Here is a 21,920-nt window from a genome sequence, read left to right as displayed (position 1 = left end):
AGATGCAAATCAAAACAACAATGAGTACCATCTCACACCTGTCAGAATAGCTGTCATTAACAAATCAACAAACGACAAGTGCTGGAGAAGATGTGGAGAAAAAGGACCCCTCTTGCACTGCTGGTGGGAAAGCAGACTGGTACAGCCACTGTGTCATTTCCTCAAATATTTTTTTAATGTATTTTTATTGATTTCAGAGAGGAAGAGTGAGGGAGGGAGAGATAGAAACATCAATGATGAGAGAGAATCATTGATTGGCTGCCTTTTTCATGCCCCCTACTGGGGATCAAGCCCACAACCCGAGTACGTGCCCTTGACCAGAATCAAATCCACACCCTTCAGTCTGCAAGCTGACACTCTATCCACTGAGCCAAACCAGCTAGGGCAAATCTTTAAGGGAACCAAATATCTACGTTATTATACTTTCTTCTGATAATGGTATTCATGAATACCTTGCCTATGGTAGGAAAGAACTCACTTTAGGGGTTTAGACATTGTGAATTATTAATTTTAGGAAGAATTACCAGGTCTTCACAGTAAATGTAGATGCAAGAGGCAAAACTATTATTTTCCCAGTGTTTCAGAGGTAGTAGTTACATGTTACATGTTTTGATGAAGGAACTGTGTTTTATTAACTTCTCTATTCCTAGCATCTGTTAGCACAGAATAGACATCCAATAGACATAATAGTCCTTGTTTTCCAGATAGAATTATCTTCCTGTCACCTGCTTTGAAGTTAGCAATCTAAGCCTTTGACTCTCCAAGGCCTGGTGGTGTTTCTGTGTCCAGCCTTCCTGTGCAGCTTGTATGTCGAAGGAATGTGGTAAATAACAGTGGTGGGGACTACTGGCTATCCATCACCTATGCCAACAGGTATTCTTGACAGGATATCTGAGTGGCACATCTCCATGGCTGCAGCATGTTTTGAAGAGAACAGAAGGTATGAAATAAGTATTTAGAAAAGAGGTCAATGAATGATGAAGAAAATAGTTCGTTTCTCAATCAGCATTAAGAGCTTCTTGATAGTCATGCTCCTCACTCAAGTGGCTGTATTTTTGCCCAGGTATATGCACTTGCTTAGATCTAGGTGCAGAGCAGACAGAAAATTGGTTTTAATCAGGATTGAAATATTTACCAGTGAATGCAATGGAGCAAGAGAGGGGCTAGAAATATTTGAGGCTCTGTGCATAGGAGTGAGTAATAACTGACCTGCAATTTAATATATATCAAGAGGTAAATAAAGGAATAAGGAGTAATAAACAGTGAAAGACAGAAAAATCAATAAACTGAAACCCATGCTGGGATCAAGGTTTAGATGGAGTTTGAGTACCAGAGTGAGCTGGAAATATAGGTCACTCAAGGGAGTGCTCAGAGGATGAGATATGTAAAATTAAGATTATGAAATTGTCATAGTTACTGGCAATTATAAGGCCTACAGTATTAATGAGGAAATAAATGGTTAAGGTAGAGCAGAAGGCAGTATCACCAGTGGAGAAAATTCCAGAAGTGGGAAAGGCAGGACGTTGGAGGAATCATTTATACGTGTGTTGAATTAACCTAGAATCAGGACAGGAATAGTGCTGAAGAGAGTCATAAAGAGCCAGCAGCTAAAATCATCCAGAAATGAATGACCCAAAGGGCACAAGATGGAGGTGAGTACACAGCACAGTCTAATGAAGATTCAAAATGTAAAGGGTTTGGGGAGAGTGCAAGAAGAATGATCTTAAAATGGCAATAAGAAAAAAAGGGGGATACCTAACTCACGTCTAGAACCATGGGAGAAAAATAGTGTCCTGAAAGGAAAGGGCTACAGAGGAAGTAGAATTCTCAGAGAAAATGTTGTGGTCAGAGCAGGAAGATGAATAAAACTGTACCACTCAGGGTCCATCAGGAGAAGAGCCCACACCAAGTAGCTCCTGTTATTTGAATAACTACTTATAAAAGTATTGGAAGCGCTGAAAAGATGCACCAAATACAGTGAAGAAACTCAGATATTAGCAAGAGGAGGCTCCTATCACTGGTTTGGTTAGAAGGTCCAGAAGAGGAGGTGATGGTACCAGAGCCCAGGAGCTGGGCCTCCCAGCAGGAACTAGAACAAGAGGGAAGTGGGACCCTAGAGGATAGTCATCCAGAAGGAACTGGAACCAAAGAGAAGCTGTTGCCACTGCTGGAGTCTGAAGGAGAAAGTATGGGGAGGAACACCATCTTCTCCTTTCCTGTCACCCTTGAATGTCCCAGCAATGCTTTCTATTGGTTGAAGCTAGATGGCAGCCAGGTGACAAGGGAGCTTTTGAGGAGCTCTGCCACCTGTAATACACAGCACAGGAGGGAGGAGTAGTCATGGACCTGAAAACAAGTAGGCAAAGGAATCCATGAAGATATGGCTAGGATGTCCCATGGGTTCCAAAGAGTCCAGTGGAAGAATTTAAAGAGTTGGGAAGGAATATTTTATGGCACAAAATTGGGATTTGCAAAATTGTATGAGAATTTAAGTGTGGACTTCTTATAGCATCTGACACAAACAGGAATTAAGAGAATAATAAGATTAGCCCTGGTGGGCTCCAGACAGACAGTCTCAGTGAGAGGTGAGTCCTAAGTTTTACTTTGTTTTGGCGTTAATGTTAGAAGACATCTGAGCATTCACCTAAACCAAGGGGAAAGAAGCTATATCAAGTGATAGAGATGGATAATGCAAAATAAAAAGAAGAAAGGGAGGGAGGAAGATAGAGAGAGATGAAGAGAGAAAAAGAAGAAAGGATAAAATGTCTGTGTATGATGATGAATGTTAACTAGATTTATTGTTGTGATCATTTTGCAATATACACAAATATCTAATCACTAGTAGCCTGGTGCACAAAAATTTGTGCACTCGGCGGGGGGGGGGGGGGGGGGGGCAGTCCCTCAGTTATTAAACATTTATCGGCACAACACTGACCACATTGGTGGTGGTGGTGGTCTTGTCAGAATGTGTTATATTATGCAGATGAAAATCTATTTAAACATATTTTATGTAGATATTTTCAAAGATGGAAGAATTGTCCCTGTCAACTATTTTAGTTGATTCATATCTTCACTAATTGTCATCACTGCAAAGTTTTCAGTCCCCATATGGATTGCTGGATATAATAGGTCATGCGCTGTCCCTGTCTTCTGTACCCTTTTTTACCTTAAGGACTCTAGTTTTCCATTTATATGTTTAAGTACCAACCTTACCAGCTTAAAAATGTAAGCTTTTTTTTTTAAAATATATTTTATTGATTTTTTACAGAGAGGAAGGGAGAGAGATAGAGAGTTAGAAACATCAATCAGCTGCCTCCCGCACATCTCCTACTGGGGATGTGCCCGCAACCCAGGTACATGCCCTTGACCGGGATCGAACCTGGGACCTTTCAGTCTGCAGGGCGACGCTCTATCCACTGAGCCAAACCGGTTTTGGCAAAAAAATGTAAGCTTTTAACACTGCTCTCTCTGTTCTGTATCCTTCCGATGAAAAGTGGAGTTGGGTTGCAGCACAGGAGAGAAATTCAGAAGGGGAATATTGAAGTAATGACTGCAGTAGAAGAGGGAACCTATTTCCCTGGCCACAGGTGCTGGCTCCCTGGACCACAGGGCTGGCAGCTTCTCTGGGTGGCTGCAGCCTGGGACCTTGGGCGGGTGGCTTGTCTGTCTCCTGGGCTGCAGCCAGCTGCAGGTGCTGGCGCCTGGACCAAAGGGGGCAGCTTCTTCTTCTGGCTACTTCTTCTTCTTCTGTGCTTCCAGGGAGGGTAGTCAGTTATGTGTATATGTGTGTGCATGCAAACATAGGCGTGTACACGTGTGTATGAGGAAATCTGCTGGGCAAGTCAAAACCATAGAAGAGTTGCCCCCTATCTCTTGAATCTTCCAGAGATATCCCCCACTTTTTTATTCTATCACTACTGGAGAGTCAGTATTTGCAGCCAGCCAACCAGTGACTCTCTCAGTGTCTATTTCTGACTTATTCTTTCCCTGTCTGTCTTCCAACCCTTAATCATATTTCCACATGGATTCATCATTTTTACTCCCAATATGCTGTATAGAGAAGGAGTCAGGATGCTGTCTTCCCATGAATAGCAAACCAATTGCATCAGTAGCAAACCAATTGCATTTTAATTGGGCAATGCCCCTACCCACCCTTCAAATCCCTTCCACCATGCATTTCTGTTTCCCTTTTTGTTTGTTGGATTGTTCTGCTGCTCCTTCTCCTCACTCCACCACCCTTGGATCATAATGTAAAATTCTTTTACCATGTCAAGAAATTATTAAAAATACAGGTACTTTGAAAAAAAAATGCAGGTACTTCTCCAAACACCTGCCGGGGGGTGGGGGTGGGGTTGAGGCAGGGAAGACGCAGCTGCCAGCAGCTGCGTCTTCCCTGCCCCACCCAGCTTCTCTGGTCACAGGCCGGGAGACGGTCAAAGGCGGCCCCGGTTCTCTCTCTGATCACAGGCCAGGGGGTGGGCAAAGGCGGCCCTGGTTCTCCGATCATGGGCTGGGGGGCGGGCAAAGGTGGCCCCGGTTCTCCCTGGGGGCTGCCTTTGCCCTGCCACCCGGCTCTTGCCTGCCACCTGGGTTTCCAATCACCGTCAGCTGCAGGAAGCTTCTTCCGTTCTTCCCCTTTTGCCTCCCAGCATTGTGCCTACATATGCAAATTAACCACCATCTTTGTTGGCGGTTAATTTGTATATCACCCTGATTAGACAATGGGAAGCATAGGGAAGGTACAGTCAATTACCATGTTTGTCTATTATTAGATAGGATTGTGTGGTACACCTAAAACTAATGCAGCATATGTCAATTATATCTCAGTAAATAAATACATAAATATATAAATAAATGCATAAATAAATACATAAATAGAAATAAAACATAGCTAATAAAGCATGGCAGGTATGTACCTTAGTCCACAAATCTGATTTCTGAGAAATATAACTTTATTTTTTCTAGAATCTAATCTCTTTCTTGGTGCCCCATTCCACAGAGGCAGTAGAAATGCAATCTCGTTTTCCCTGAGTTTTGTTCTCATCTAAATTCTAGACTCTTACCTAGTGCTGAGGTATGCATATATGTATGTGTACACAGTTGAAGAGTGTGTGTGTGTGTGTGTGTGTGTGTGTGTGTGTGTGTGTCTGCATGTCTATGTTTGTCTCTAGTGAGTTTGGGGAATTAAAGGAGCACTTGAATTTGAGTCTCAAAGTCATCTCTCCACACTGGCACATGCGGATCCATCCATTATCACATTTCACCCTTGGTGGCTGTTCCATTTCAGAGCCTGCAAAAATGTCCTTTGTTTCTACCTGCATAGGTCCTTCAGAAACTCCTTCTGTGCCATTCTTGGGTGCTAGGTATCATCTACCCCCCCTTACCAAAATACAGTGTGAGAAACCATGAGGCTTCCAAAGTCCTGTCTACCTAGAATACCATGGAGCCACTTCCTCTCATGTTTTACTACCTATCCAGAGTCATAAAAAGAAGGACGGATAGGTCCTTTCTGCCCTCAGATCTCATAGGCTATCTGGAGCTGTTGCCAAAGCCCCAGGTTTGGCTCAGAGACAGACATGGGACCTTTCTCAGGAACCCCACAATTTTCCCTGCCTATTTCCATTTCTATTCTGACAGCCTAAAGAATCCTTAGTGGTGAGGGAGGCAACCAGTGAGAAGTTCTAGTCCTTACTTTTCAAGTCATCTCTGTCTAGGTCTCTCTCTCTTCCCCTAATCCTTAAGGGAAAAACAAAATCTCAAAGCTTTTTCCCTTTCCTGAAGCAATAAATGTGGACTAGTTATTTTTATGGGGTCAAGGAAAAGACAAAGAAGGAAAGACAATGAGACAATAAGGGGAAAAAATAGCATTAGTTAATATTTTACAAGCCCCACAGAATCAAGTTCTAAGAATCAACTTCTGAGAGAAGGTAGTAGGCTGAGCTGAGAGTTACAGAGGAGAGGAGAAAGGCTGGGAGTAAAGGAACATTTTGAGATGGAGATTACAATTCAGCTAAGTGGCCATGTTTTCTTAGGTGTTTCCATTTTCATGGGATGGAAATTCTCATTCAGGAAAAATATAAGGTACTTTTTGAGACAGAGTTGGAGAAAGCTTACTAAAAAAGCAATCACCTGTGTACCATTATCACATGGACTTCTCACAACAAATGGGGAAGATTGGCATCATAAGTAATTCTCTTTCACAGATGAGGAAACCAAGGCAAAGAAAAGTTTCAAATTTGTCCAAATCACACAGATGAGTGGGGGTGCTGGGAAGGCTCGAGGTGAGTGGACACATTTATTCCCAGAATTCATGTCTTGCTTTTCCTCTCATAATTGAGCTTAAAAATAAAACATGTTTTCAAGAGTGTGAAACTCTCTAATCAGTGATAAAATGTTTGTGTCATTGATAACAGTTGTTATCTGACTGGAGAAAATGAAACCAGGACATGACTCAGCATGGGAAAGTGGGAAGTGATTTTGTGGGAACATGATTCTTACAGTAACCGTAGAAGACTCCAATTTTGCTGGGGCTTCAATTTCCTAACTAGCAAAGGTTCAAAGCTCCCTTAGAAGCATCTATATCTTCATCACATGACTCCTAAGTACAGTACCCTTGCTTGCCTCAGCCACTTGAGCAATCTGGGGTTGTGTCCCAGGGTTCAAGCTGGATGGGTGGAGGTGGAGTATGTTACAAAACAGCCTGAAACCGGAAGAGTCAGGGCTGTGTAATTGCTCAGTCTTTGGAGAGCATCCGAAATCAGGCACAGGAAGCAGAGTTCGTTGGCCCAGAGTTTAGAGCAGATTGGAAACTGCGCACAAGATCTGAAAGTCAGAGCTGCCAGAAGCAGCACAGAACTGAAATAACAGTCAGGGGAAGCTGGGGCGTCCATTCTGTACCATCAGTCAGCAATTGGTATTACCAAAGAAATAGTGGTAAAACAGATAACATTGTAAAGATTTCATTAATTTCATCTTAAATAAAAATGGATCATACTGGGCATACAGTTTTATAATCTGATGCTTCCCTGACTATAGTATGAAAATACCCTCTTATTTTTTAACCCACAGCACTTTGGTTTTTTGCCATCACTGTTTCCTTGCCTGGCCTGACCAAGGAAACCAGTGATATAAAAATTGCTAGATCTAATGGCCACTTCCAATCCTGGCTCTCTTGACTTATCTTCCTTGGCTATTCCTTCCATCATCAAACATCCCTCCTTTAACTTCCCAACATTCTTCTATCCACCTCTGGCTGCTTCCTCTGACCCCCTTCACAATCATTTTCTTCTGATAATGCTTGAATATGGGAGACAGTCTTCTAGAAACTGCTTCTCCTTTTACTTTATATATTTTTCTTGGACATTCTTTTTTACTGGCTACCTCTGCATATGATGCATAAATTCAAATCTTTAGCCTTGGCCTCTCCCCTGATTTGCAGATCCTTACCTAGATTTCCCACTGAATCATTCAACTCAATACACCCAAAGCAGAACTTTCCTCTTCTTCCTTCTCAAATATGATAGGGTGTCTGCCTTTGCACTTGGAGACAGAAATCCCACGGGGTCACTTTTGCCTCCTCACCATGGTAGCACTAATAAACATAGAGCAAACTGATTGAACTCAAATACTATGTTAAGAGCTTTACAGATAGTATCTCATCTAATCCTCACGGCAAATCTATGTGGTAAGTATTCTCACCACCTTCACATTACAACAAGGAAACGGGAGCCTGGGAAGGTAAAGACACGTGCTCAAAGGCACCTGGAAGTGAATGGCAGAGTGCAAAGTAAACTTAGCAGTTTGTTTCCATAGCCCAGAGCCTGTGCTCTTTGCTCCACACTCTGATGAAAAGACTCAATGAGGCTTTTTCAAAAGGAATTTTTACTGAGGAACCACGAGAAAATGAAATTCAAAATGTAAAACATGAATTAAGATACAAAGCACACACTGTTTATTCAATTGTAACAGTGTCCACCTGAATCAGCCAGGCCCGCTCAGCTTGGCACCTGACCCTGGTTCCTTCTTCTCACTATAATCCTTTCTTTTGGATTCTAGAGCAAATTAGGCTCTTTGGTCAAGAAGGACCTGTCTTCTAGGTCCTGTGACTCCTCAACCACTTCCAAAGGCTGCCCAGTCTCTGTTCTTTGGGAGTGGGCTACTGTGATGTTTCTATTTGGCCCTCGGAACCCAGTGTCATACTGGCAATAAGGAAGGCAGCTCCCTACCTTAACACTGAGCTTCAGACTGCTCTGAAACTAGTCACCTCTCCTCCTTACATGACTCAAACCATGGGACCTTGTCTAGATGATATTTGAACCCAAGGGCAAGGTTTTTCATGTTTTCCTGTTAAATTTTATCTTGGTAAATTCAGCTTACAATTTCAGCAGATCTCTGAAAGATCCTAACTCTGATTCAACAACTTCAATATTCCCCAAGTTTAAATTTACCCATTTACTGATTCAAAAGTATATAATTTATTGAGTCCTCACTGGGTACAAGGCACTGTTCTAAACCCTGGAGATACAACAGAGAATAAGACAGACAAAATGTCTGTTCATGTGGAATTCATATTCAAGTGATAAGGGGGTGAGTAAAGGAGAAGGGCTGGGAAAGGTGGCATCATGAGTGGTGGGAATAGAGAATGCCTCTTTCATCATCCTCCTAGAGTGAGATGAGCATGCCTTCCATGCTCTTTCCTGAGTTACGCTCATCCTTCTTTCTTAAGATGACAAAGAGTATGCCAGTGCCTAGTTGATTTCAGGTATATTCTTTCAACTAGCGTGCTTCTCCTTTTGTAAACAGGAATGTCTACTGAGAACCTGACATGAACAGTTGCATTTCCTTGATTTTCCTCCAAGTACTCACTCAGGTGCCCAAGTGAACTTTCATAATACTCTTGGGAGTATAACTGGTCTGACCCACTCAACCAGTCTGAGGTATAAACACAGTTACATTTTTTTAATATTTCTACTGTATCATTTAAATCTCAACTGCTTTTTCTAAGAGAACTGCAAACCATGAGGGGATACTGAGAGACATTGCCTTTATAAATCTCCCCCAATTCCTTGGGACTCTTTCCTTAAAATATCAGATTCTCATGTTGACATAACTGAAGGGAACCATTTTTTATTTTTTAGGTATAAAAAATTGGATGCAAAGGTAACTTGCTACCTCTACTTCTATATTTAGAAGAGGTTAGAGTGTTAATTTTTGAAAGAATGCTATTTCCATTAGCAGTTGGGGAGGGTCATTTCTTCAAATAAAACAAAATTGAAAAAACTTACAAGGAACTTCAAAATTCCTAGGAATTGGTTTAAAAGCCTTGACTTATGTACTTAGTAAAAATGAAAAGGAAGGTAGAGATCCGGAAGTCTGATTTACACTTCACCAGGATTGGAGGAAATGTTCTTCCCTTTTCCACATCTTCCATTTTCTTTCCCTTTTTAACTTCACCTTCCAGAAAGGGAAGCCAAGATGGAGGAGAGATACTAGGCTGAACTGGAATAAACTGTAGAAGTTGGATTAGAAGAAATGGAACAGGCCAAAAATATAAATCATTTTTAATTCGCAGCTTTCCAAACTAGTCTTAACATCTCTCCTGGGGCATTGGCAATCTACCCCTCAGCCAAACTGCTGGGGAATTTCAGTGACACATCACCATTCACCTGCCCTGGGCAAAGTACACTCCCACACCCTCTTCTTCCATCTTCACTGGCTTGGTCCTGGAGGCGCCGAGAGCTTGGCATCCCACAAAGCCACGAGGCCATTCCTCCCCGCGGAGTCAGTTGTTCACTAACTGCCCCAACCCCAAGATTCCCCTTCCTAACCACTCCGGGCACCAATACATCTGACCTTGGTTATCAACTCTGGATTTTTAAAAAATGAGACCCATTTATTTACATCTTAGATGTTTGCTCATTAAAATACATCTCTTGGAAATGGGATATGTTTTATTAAGCGTCAAATTGCTCTATGTGGATTTTGTTTCAGCTAGTTATTGAAAAATATAGCACACCCATGTTGTTCAGCTGAGCCCGGCTGCACCCCTCTGTGAGTTCTGCAAGTGACTTGTAGCAGCAGCCTGGGGCTCAGTCAAGCAAAGAACCAAACACTTTGGTTTCACAGGTGTATGTATATGTGCAAGCTCATCACACTTATACATTAAACATGTGCAGTGTTTTGTATATCAATTATACATCAACAAAGTTGCTTTAAAAAAAAAAGCCATCACTTTAAAGGAAGTGAGGTTTGACTTGCAAATCCTGCAGACCCTGTTGGGAAGTACAAGGGATTCTGGTGCATGAGATAACAATAATTAATAATAGATAACAGCTAATACATACATATTTATAATATACTTCACATAGGTTATCTCATATAACATAAGTAATTATTCTATGAAAGAAACTATTATTGCAATTTCACAAAGTAGGGAATTCTACTTTAGCTAGTCCTTCAAGTGTCAATAAAGTTATTCTAGTGTTCTATTCTTAGAACTGAAAATATGGGACTTTGGGGCCAGAAAGACTTGTAATTAGGGTGGGTGGGCTCTTTCCCTTATACACCACACCCACAGGCAGCTACCTTCCCTTTCCTGCACAGGACAGGCCTCAGCACATTCCACAGATGGGACCGACTGATTTAATAATGCTCTCATGAGCAATTACATGAAGAGGCATATGATTAAAACAGCCTGTTATTCTAATTTCTCAAAACTCCCACATCATTGCATTTATGGAATGCTCCACTTGAACAAATTTTATTTGCTTAAACTTCTTTGCAGGAAATACTGCCTTAAACACATTGGTATCATGGCCTTCCTAGAATAATCCTTTGTAAGCACAAGTATTCATTAAAACAATGACCATGTTGTCTGGTTATAAAAGCCAGGGCAGGGTATGAGAATTAATCTTCCAATAACCATGGTTAGGATAACCATGAGCGTGTACCCACATGCAAATACTACACAGAACACTCCCAAATAAAAGTCGTTCCTGAGTGACAATTCTAAAGAGAAGCCTGCTTGAAATGTTTTATTTTTATTTTTAGAAAAATAGTATTTTTAGTAACTTCAAATGAAGTAAACCTTAAAATTTTAAAAATATACACATTGCACGAATCTTGTAGTTCCATGCTTTTATGCTTAAGTTTAATAGTTCTTTTAAAACAGCATTTCATTTTTCATTGTTTTTTTTAAATAAGCTTTTTATTATTGACTAGTGATCTGGTGCATGGATTCATTAAAGTTATTCTAGTGTTCTATTCTTAGAACGTTGAAAGGAAATTAATTAGAAGGTGGCCGGTGGGGAGGAACTTGGCAAGATTGGCCAGACACACCCTGGAGACAACCTGGCATCTGTGAAGTGAGTGGGGTCCTTCTGGCAGATGGGGTCCCTTGGCCTGGCCTGCGGGGATCAGGCTAAAACTGGCTCACTGACATCCCCCTGGGGTGCAAGAGGGCACTCTGCAAAGTTGCTGCCATACAGGGTGTGGAACGAAAACACAAGTGTGCAGCAAACCAGATTTGGGGCCAACAGTGCCACAACAACAACATAACCCAAGGCCAAAGGTAGAATCGCTTGACCCTGCAAGGAATCAGGTTCCCTCCTCTCTGGTTTTGGGGTGCGTCACCCAAGAACCACTGCTGCCAAGTCACTGCAGCTTAGAAGCTCCTGTGTTGAGTGTCTGGCCCCTGGTGGTCAGTACGCATCATAGCAACCGGTCGGATAGTTGAACACTTAGCATATTAGACTTCTATATATATAAACTAGTGGCCTGGTGCATGAAATTCGTGCACGGGGGAGGGGGGAGTGTCCCTCAGCCTGGCCTACACCCTCTCCAACCTAGGAATACTCGGGGGATGTCCGACTCCCAATCCAGGACTGCTGGCTCCTAACTGCTCACCTGCTTGCCTGCCTGATTACCCCTAACCACTCTGCTGCTGTCCTGCTCACCCCCAACTGCCCCACCCTGCTGGCCTGATCACCCCCAACTGCCTTCCCCTGTCAGCCTGATCACTCCCAACTGTCCCTGCTCAGCCAGCCTCATGGCTCCCAACTTCCCTCCTCTGCTGGCCTCATGGCCCCCAACTGCACTCCCCGGCCAGCCTGCACAGCAAAAGAAACCATCAACAAAGCTAAAAGGCAGACTATGAAATGGAAGAAAATATTTGCTAACCACATATCTGATAGGGAGTTAATATTTAAAATATATAAGGAACTCATACCACTCATATGCAAAAAGAAACCACATTAAAAAATGTGCAATGATATTGAATAGACATTTCTCTCAAAAGAAGACAGTGTCTCTTCTTGCTCTGCCTTTCACATTAGCATTTAGAGATAATTGTAGGTTAAAACATTAAGTGGTATTTTAATGTCTGAAGAATACCTTTGGCTTTGACAATTGCCAGCTCTCTATTTAATTAGCAACACTTTTTTATTGATTTGAGAGAGACAAAGGAAGGGAGATAAGGAGAGGAAGAGAGAGAGAGAAACAATGCTTTGTTGTTCACTTATTTATGCATTCATTGATTGATTCTTGTATGTGCCTTATCTGGGGATTGAACCCACAACCTTGGTGTATCAGGATGATGCTCTAACCAATTGAACTACCTGGACAATTGCCAGTTCTTTTATGACAGGAAATGTATCCATCTTTACCACCCCAGGCCTACTACAGTGCCTGACACCCAGGGTGGGGATGAATATTTGATGAATTTACATACTTGATTCAAATTTAACACCCATCTGGCCTATGCCCCCGTCCAGTAAGAGGAGAAATTTATTGGGATATAAGGGGTCAGTAGTAACAGACCCAGAAGAACTGTTGAGTCCTTCCCAAGTGGCATAAGGAGAATGTTATTAATTAATAAATAAATATTTCATACATCTTGCTCTAAAGATAGAGCTTATTTTCAAAACACATCAGAAAATAAAAACCAAATAGTTGAAGCAGCCATGCCTGTACCAAGGGAAGATTAACAATTAAGTTCTCTGCTGCTGACCAAGGTCACTATACATGGGCAATGTGAATACCTGAGGTTAAAGAGAGAATATTGCTACTGAACTTCTCAGAACTGGTCCAAAGAAATCAACAAGATATCTAAAATTGGAAAACTGTCTCTACACTGCCTGCAGGATGAATCTAGTCTTTTGGTTCTATTTAATTCTTAACTTTAAATAATGTAGTTTTCATCATTCTGAGCTTAATAACAATGACATCGAAAGCTAGAGTCAGTCCGAAGGAAAAAGAGGGACCAGTTTTCCTTCAGAAGCACATAATGTGTGGCATGCCTTTGCTCAGCCTTTAATTTGAAACGTATGGAACTTCTTCCTCATTCTACTATTCAAGCAAAAGGAAGCATCTCTCTGGAAGGAGAACCCGTCTGGGGCTCCAGGTACTGCAGTTGCCGCCAGAGGAATAGGACCACAGGTTGTGTGGCTCAGATAGACAAAGGGGTTCACAATCATAAGTCCCAGGACTGAAACAAACAAACAGTTCTTAATAGGCATGCAGCACTTACCACAGCTATCCGCCTCCCCCCCCCCCCAACCCCCAGGCTCAGAGAAAAAGGCGTAGGCAAAAATGCCCTTCTCTGAGTCTTTCAATGGAAGAGGTTTGACTGCTTATTTCACAAGCTGCTGCTTGAGGGTTCAGCTTTTAATTAATATTAACACATGTCTAGTTGTTGACTATGAATCTCTTGAAGCCAAAAAAGCCATTGAACAGTTTCTCCACCTTCTCCCTATTGCTTGCTCCAACAAAAATACCAAATCACCAGTATCTCCCTAAAAGGAGCTTATACAAACATCTACAGCCGTGGGCATACTACGGCCCGCGGGCAGGATCCAGCCAGTTTGAAATGAATAAAACTAAAAAAAAAAAGACCGTACCCTTTTATGTAATGATGTTTACTTTGAATTTATATTAGTTCACACAAACACTCCATCCATGCTTTTGTTCCCGGCCCTCCAGTCCAGTTTAAGAACCCATTGTGGCCCTCGAGTCAAAAAGTTTGCCCACCCCTGAAGCACCCAAACTTTTACAGCTGCTACCCTAGGGAATATCCTCCCAATCACCAAGCTCTGAAAGCCATCAAGGCTTACATTCACGAGTGCCACAGGATTATAATAAACTAGAGGTCCAGTGTACAAAATTTGTGCACCGGGGTGGGGGGGTCCCCTCAGCCCAGCCTGCACCTTCTCCAATCCAGGACCCCTTGGGGGATGTCCGACTGCCGGTTTAGGCCCAATCTCAGGAATCGGACCTAAACCGGCAGTCGGACATCCTTCTCACAATCCTGGACTGCTGGCTCCTAATCACTCATCTGCCTGCCTGCCTGGTCACCCCTAACTGCCCTCCCTGCTGGCCTGATTGCCCCTCACTGCCTCTGCATGCCGGCCTGGTCGCCTCCAACTGCTCCCCTCTGCCAGCCTGATCCCCCTCTCAGACCCCCGCCAGCCTAGTTGCCCCATGAAGCCTGCTGTTCAGTCATTTGGTCATCCTTCACTAATCCCCCTACCGGCCTGGTCACCCCACGCAGCTGCTTGTTCAATTGTTTGGTCATCCCTCACTAACCTCCCTGCTGACCTGGTTGCCCCATGCAGATGCTTGTTCAGTCATTTGGTCGCCCCTCACTAACCCCCCTATCAGCCTGGTCGTAAGCAGCCATCTTGTGAGGTTTAATTTGCATATTACCTCTTTATTATATAGGACAAGAGCTGTTTTATTTTTATTATTATTATTTTTGTATTGCTTTTGACTTTTATTTTCTATTTATTTATTTTTATTTTATTGTTTAAGGTATTACAAATAGTAGTACATATGTCTCCTTTATTTCCCCTCCCATTGACTTCCTCCAGTTTACTCTACCCCTTGGCACTTGCCCTCACCCTCCCTGCCCCACCCCAGTGTCTTGTGTCTATTGGTTGTGCTTATATGCATGCATACAAGTCCTTTGGTTGATCTCTTACCTCCACCCCTCCCGCCCTCTCCTGCCTTTCCGCTGTACTTTGACAGTCTCTTCGATGCTTCTTTGCCTCTATCTATTTTTGTTCAACAGTTTATAATGTTAACAAGAGCTGTTTTAAATAGGTGTACCTCCAGCACCTATACACTGAGGCTCAGCCCAGAGGGAGCAGGCAAAAATGCCCATCTCCTAGTTTCCCAGCTGCTAGTTCTAATCAGGCTGCATCTAGGTTCTGACTGCAACCCTCCCTTTGGGACACTAATGGGTTTGGGCACACCCTCAACTACTCAGAGCCACAAATAACAAAGATGGAGGGTTGGCCCATCACAAAGGTTTGAGAGACAACCAGGAGCTCAGTCTGGGCTAATTGATTAAGTTCATCTCCACAAGACTAGTCAGTCCAGACTGGGAGAGGTGGCTGTTATAGCTAATGCACAGAAATCAATACAAAGCATCAAGAAAAATGAAGAAACAAAGGTATGGTTCCAATCAAAGAATAAGGTAAACCTTCATAAATTAATCTTAATCAAACATAGGTAAGTTATTTACCTGATAAGGAATTTTTTAAAAAATGGTTATGAAGATGCTCATCAAGGTCAAAAAAACATGCATGAACATAGTAAAAATTTGACAAGGAGATAGAACATTTAAAAATGTACCAAAGAGAAATCATAGAGTTGAAGAATATAATAACTTAACTGAAAAACTCAGTAGAAGGGTTTAAGGGCAGACCAGATTGGTAGGAGAAAAGATCAATGAATTTAAAAACAAGACAGTGGAATCCAGCTAGTCATAAATTCAAAAAAGAAGAAAGAATGAAAAAGAATGACTGTAGCTTAAGAGACTCATGGGACAACATCAACCAAAGGTGGGGGGGGGGGGGCGGGGGGAAGGAGAGAGAAAGGGAAGACGGCTTATGCAAAGAAAAAAATGGTCGAAAAATTTTCTATCCTGAGGAAAAGACTAAGCATCCAGGTCCAGAAAGCTCAAAAAATATAAATCTAAAGAGACCCATACTGAGACACATTATATGGAAATTTTCAAAAGTTAAAAGTAAAACAATAAAATCTTAAAAGCAGTAAGAGAAAAACCACTTGTTAAGTACAAGGGAACCCAAGCATGCCAAACTTGCAGCTCACAGGCCACATGCCTCATTTATTTGGCCCATGTTAGCCTTTGAGTTTGACATGCTTGCCATAAACCAATCAGCAGATTTTTCAGGAGAAAGTTTGCAGTCCACAAGGGGGTGGCATGATATATCCAAACTGCTGAAATAAAAAAAACTACCAACCAAAAATACTCTACCTGACAAAGTTATCATTCAGAATTGCAAGAGAGATAAAGAATTTTTCAAACAAGTAAAAGCTTAAGGAATTCAACACCACTAGATTGGCCTTATAAGAAATGTTAAGGGGATTTCTTCAAGCTGAAAAGAATTAATGCCAATTAGTAACATGAAACATATTAAAGGATATTCCCTGGTGGGTTTGGCTCAGTGGATAGAGTGTCAGCCTGTTTCCTGAAGGGTCCCAGGTTCGATTCTGGTCAAGGGGAAGTACCTTGGTTGCAGGCTCAATCCCTGGCCCTGGTCAGGGCTTGTGCTGGAGGCAACCGGTCATTGTGTCTCTTACACATCAATGTTTCTCTCTGTCTCTCCCCCTCCTTACCACGTTCTCTAAAAAATCAGTGGAAAAATATACACAGGTGAGGATTAACAACAACAACAAAAAACATGAAAGTATAAAACTCCTATGGTAAAGGTAAATATACAGTTAAATTCAAAATACTTCAACATTGTAATGGAGTCACTCCAATCACTTATAACCATAGTGTAAAAGTTAAAAGACAAAAAAGTATTAAAAATAACTATGACCACAATAATTTGTTAGTGAATACACAATATAAAATATGTAAATCATGACACTAAAAACATAAAATGTGGGGAGGGAAGTATAAAATGTAGAACTTTTATATGCATTCAAAGTTAAGTTATTAGCTTAAAATAGAGTATTATAATGATGATGATAGTTTAAAACGCCTGTATGTACTATATACTAGAAATTACATTTGCATCTTGGTTAAAGATAATCAAATTGTTGGATAAAGTTTATTTAATGCCATCTGCTGGTCCTGCCCCAACAGCACACCTTCTACTTGACTCAGTGGATTTGTCTTTTGCAGAGCAATTCACCTGAACTCCCTCAGACTTCAGGTGCTGTAACAGCAGAGGGGAAAAACACCTGAAAAATGATGATGATAATTCAGTAGCTCAGAACCTAGAGAGATGTGATAGTGCGAGTGAGGAGAGTTATGAGAGAAAGTGGGATCTGAATGTTCATGGGAAACTTGAGCATCTTATGCTTAGCAAGCAGACTATGGTGGTTGCATATGTAAGGACCAACTTACAAAGACTGCCTTGCACCCTGGACTTCTGAGATCAGAACATAATAAGATGGAAGACTCAGAATTTTTTATCAGGAAAATCACAGAGTGATTAAGGGATTTGAAATCTCTCAAGGTAGTGTATAATCTCAGTGCAAATGTAGGGCCTCCTTTTCCAAACAGAGAAATTAGCTATACAAGTGATGATTACAGCCAGAATGGTATTTTAAAATGCAAAATCATGCATTTCCCTAATCAGTGGTCGGCAAACTGCGGCTCGCAAGCCACATGCAGCTCTTTGGCCCCTTGAGTGTGGCTCTTCCACAAAATACCATGTGCAGGCACACATGTACAGTGCGATTGAAACTTCGTTGCCCACGTGCAGAAGTCAGTATTTTGTGAAAGAGCCACACTCAAGGGGCCAAACAGCCACATGTGGCTCATGAGCCACAGTTTGCCGACCACTGCCCTAACTTAAAACCTTTCAGTGATTTCCATGTAACTTTCAGGCTGACATTCAAACTCTTTAATGTGGTACACAGCGCTTCATGGTCTGGCCCTTGCCTATCTCTCTAGCTTCATCTCTCAACACTCCCAGGAAGCCCTCTGAATTCATTCCAGCCATCCCCAATGACCATCAGGTCTCAGCTGTGCTGACTGTTGCCCCAGTGTGGTGACTATATAAATGCTAGTGTGTCTCCCTGGGAAAACTCTTCCTACTTCATCCTCCCCATTCCTCTTCCTTCAAGGCACAACTAAAGCATCATTTCCCAGACCTCAGACTTTTAGTTTTTTCATATTTGTGCTCTCAAAAGCAACCCATCATTTTTTGTGTGCTATATTCATTCATTCACATGATAGCTTGCCTTATAATTTCCTAACAAGGCCTAGCACACTAGAAGTAAATCAATGACTGAACAAGGAAATAAATGAATATATAAATGAAACAAATTGTACAAAAGAAACAAGGAGATAGAGGAGTTGAGGTAAAAAAAAAAATGTAAGAAGTAAAGAATCAGGAGGAAGAGTAGAGTGGGAATTGAAGAGACAGAGGGGCAGAAGGAAGCAATGGGCTGTTCTTACCCACTTTCCATAGTAACTCACAGGCCTCCATCCCTGCTCAGGTGCCTATGGCCTCACCCGAATAGATCAGCAGGGCTCAAAAACCAGCCCTTCCGCTTATTAGCTACATGACTTGGTGCAAGTTACTAATCTTCTCTAAGCCCCAGTTTCCTCATCTCTGAAAAGGAGAAAATTATAATAACCTTTGTCATAGAGTTGTTATGAAGATTAAGTCAAATAATGCTTATGAGACACACCTGACACAGTGCCATGTACATAATAAACACACAACAAATGTTAGCTGAAAATGCATTTCTAGCTAATGTTGAGGAATAAGAGAACAGGTTTTTTTCTTAGGTCCCATAAAGCACATGGCCTAGACTAGGACAGTGAGCTAGCCTGATATGAAGTCATTCTTATACCCAAGACTTTTTAGTTTGGTGCTGAAGGCAACAAAGCAAACCCACATCAGCAACATTAAATGCATCCTTTGGCTGAAAGGTAACACAGTTGTAAACTTGGGTTGGGCTCAAGGAAATTTTGATATTTCTATGTTAATGGCATAGTTTTAGTGTTTGCCTTTGAAAAGAAAACAAAAAATCATATAAGGTTGCCATATGAAAGATCTAGGTAAAACCCAGCTCCTTAACAAAAAGAAGCTTCATTGAAGAACTTGTATTATAAATCTTATTTCATTTGCAAAAAAATTCTTCTCAAACGAACAGTGTCTGTTTGCCTATTTACCCAACCATTAGGTTGAATTTGAAGGTAAAATATTATCCAATTGGATTAATGATTATATCACATTGTATTAGATGCCTCCACCAAGGATCAGTCTTCTTGGTTGGTCACATATTAACAATCATCGTCTTGATATTATAAACATGCTGCCCGATCAGTAGTTCCTGGCAGCAGTGGCTGATAGCAGTTACTGGAATCTCTGCTTACTGGGTGATTACGTAATATCTACACCTACCTGCACAGCTAGTCATGATATGCATGATGTTTGACCTGAAGAATGTCATATTCACCAGGCTGACCTCCCCATTGCTCACCATGTTTTGTATTTTTCACCTTTGTACCTTTGCTTGCTCTCTTTCCTCCATCCAAAACGCTCTTTTTCGTCTGTCACCAACCCAAATAAAAAATAGTTTGCTTCTGAATTCCCACTGTACGTTATTTTCTGTACAATGCTTCTTGCTTTATATCGTGTATTTTCCTTATTAACACAGTGCCTTGCACACAATTGGCATAAAATACAAGTTTATTGAAGGTATGAACTGGTGACCTACTACAACTAATGCTACAACAGATTACTTGAAAATGTAAACAAACATGTCCTCTTAATGGAAACATTTAACTTTCCATAAGAAAATCCTGATTTTTAACCAATAGCTCTGTCCACTTCCTGCTCATGTGTCTCCCAAAGGGCTAGGGAAGGAGACTCTAAGCAGAATAAATTCTAGAATTTAATCTCTGACTTGCTACTCAAATAGCTTGGCTTTGCTCTGACTTCTTGGATATTAAAACACTGCCCTAAATAGTGGCAGCAAAACTCAGAATTAGAGAAAATTGGAAATGCTGGATTTAAGTTGATACCTCAGACTGAAAAAAAAAGAGCAAAGATGATCTCCACTTGTGCTGTTTATTGATCTACTCAGTCCCAGAAGTGAGAGTTCTAAAGGCTAGAGATGGTCTAGATCAGGGGTCCTCAAACTTTTTAAACAGGGGGCCAGTTCACTGTCCCTCAGACCATTGGAAGGCCTGACTATAGTTTGAAAAAAAACTATGAACAAATTCCTATGCACACTGCACATATCTTATTTTGAAGTAAAAAAACAAAACGGGAACAAATACAATATTTGTATTTGTATGTGGCCCATGGGCCGTAGTTTGAGGACCCCTGGGACTCTAGATCTAGGTCAGGGTAAAAATTGGGAGGTAACAGAGGATATTTATGTGGACTCAGTATTACATGATAGTAAGGAATTTGAGTAATGGCATGCTTATTATGCAATATAAAGACATCAGTTAGAGATGCATGCTGAGCAATGACATGATGTCTGGGATTTGCTTTGAAATACTCAATAGAAAAGAGAAAGAACAAAGAGAAATAAAAAGATCAGCAAAATGTTGATAATTGTTAAGTCAATTGATTAGTATATGGAAGCTCATTATATGATCCTCTCTACTTTTGTGTGCTAAAATATTTCTACACTAAAAAAAAAAGAATTTAAATAAAATATTTTTAAAGAAAATAGTTATCCTCTCCAAACAAGACTTTTTACCTGAAATGACAAATAAGGAGGTAGAAGGGGAATTTTTATTTTCTACATGACACCAGTCTGTGCCATTTGATTTAATCCAGCCTGCTCTAAATCACTGCTGTGTCACGTGCTCTGTGAAGTAAGTCAGAAAGCTACATGTGTGCAGCGTAACCTCGAAAAGATATCTGTGGTTTTCATTTCAAGCACAATAAAGTTATTTACATTGTGTCCTTAATCAAGATTACAGCCTTATCCAAGTAGACCAGTTCTTTGGTGTTTGTGTGTTGTTTCATAAAGTCATGGTTATGTTTTTAAAAAATTAGTTATACAAAAAGGCAGGGGGAGGTGGGGAAAAGGGGGGATCAGAAGTCTCTTATAAGTTAATAAATTTCCTGGCAGAATATTCTGGTAATAATCTAAAATAAGTGCTTAATTTTCCAGCATATCTGGCCTACTTTATATTTAGCTCTAAAACATTAATCAAATAAAGTGGGGTGTTTTTTTTTGTATTTTTTTTACAGAAGTAAGTTAATAACCCTGTTCTTTCCTCTATCAGGCAAAGATTAAATAAATTCAGAACTTTCTCACTTAGTTTTAATCAAAATAGCCCCAAATTTCTATTCACTGAGTAACCTAAGGCATCAGAAGGATTTGTCATGTTAAATATTGCTTGTTGACATTTGCAAATAACACCAAGGGTTGGAATCCTCAGATATCAAAGGAACATTTTCTTATTTTTTAAAATATGTTTTTATTGATTTTTAGAGAAAGAGAGGAATGGAGAGGGATAGAAATATAGAAACATCAGTGAGAGAGAAACATCATCCATTGGCTGCCTCCTGCACACTCTATACTGAGGACGGAGCCCACAACCCAGGCATGTGTCCTGACTGGGAATCGAATCAGTGACTTCTTGGTTCATGATTCGACATTCAACCACTGAGCCACACCAGCTGGGCAGATTTTTTTAAAAAATATTTTTATTGATTTTGGAGAGGAATGGAGAGGGAGAGAGAGATAGAAACATCAATGATGAGCAAGAATCATTGATCGGCTGTCTCCTGCACACCCCCTACTGAGGATTGAGCCTGCAATCCAGGCATGTGCTTTGGACTGGATCGAACCTGGGACCCTTCAGAGTACAGTCAAATGCTCTATTCACTGAACCAAACCAGCTAGGACTCAGGCAGGTTTTTTTGTTTGTTTGTTTTGTCTGGTTTTTCTGGCATGAGCATATG

At 41.1% G+C, this 21,920-nt stretch overlaps 1 long non-coding RNA gene across 1 annotated transcript in view; it reads right to left on the bottom strand.

Annotated features, from left to right (window-relative positions):
* Positions 1 to 18,561, bottom strand: part of LOC118676727 — a 43,241-nt gene extending 24,680 nt beyond the window's left edge. Inside the window, exon 1 of the long non-coding RNA XR_004974203.1 lies at positions 18,437 to 18,561. This is a non-coding gene — a long non-coding RNA (uncharacterized LOC118676727). The remainder of the gene's footprint in view (positions 1 to 18,436) is intronic.
* Positions 18,562 to 21,920: the final 3,359 nt, after the last annotated feature.

This window comes from Myotis myotis, unplaced genomic scaffold (assembly GCF_014108235.1).
Source record: "Myotis myotis isolate mMyoMyo1 unplaced genomic scaffold, mMyoMyo1.p scaffold_m19_p_2, whole genome shotgun sequence".
NCBI classification, from domain to species: domain Eukaryota; kingdom Metazoa; phylum Chordata; class Mammalia; order Chiroptera; family Vespertilionidae; genus Myotis; species Myotis myotis.
This window is presented reverse-complemented; position numbering and strand designations above follow the sequence as displayed.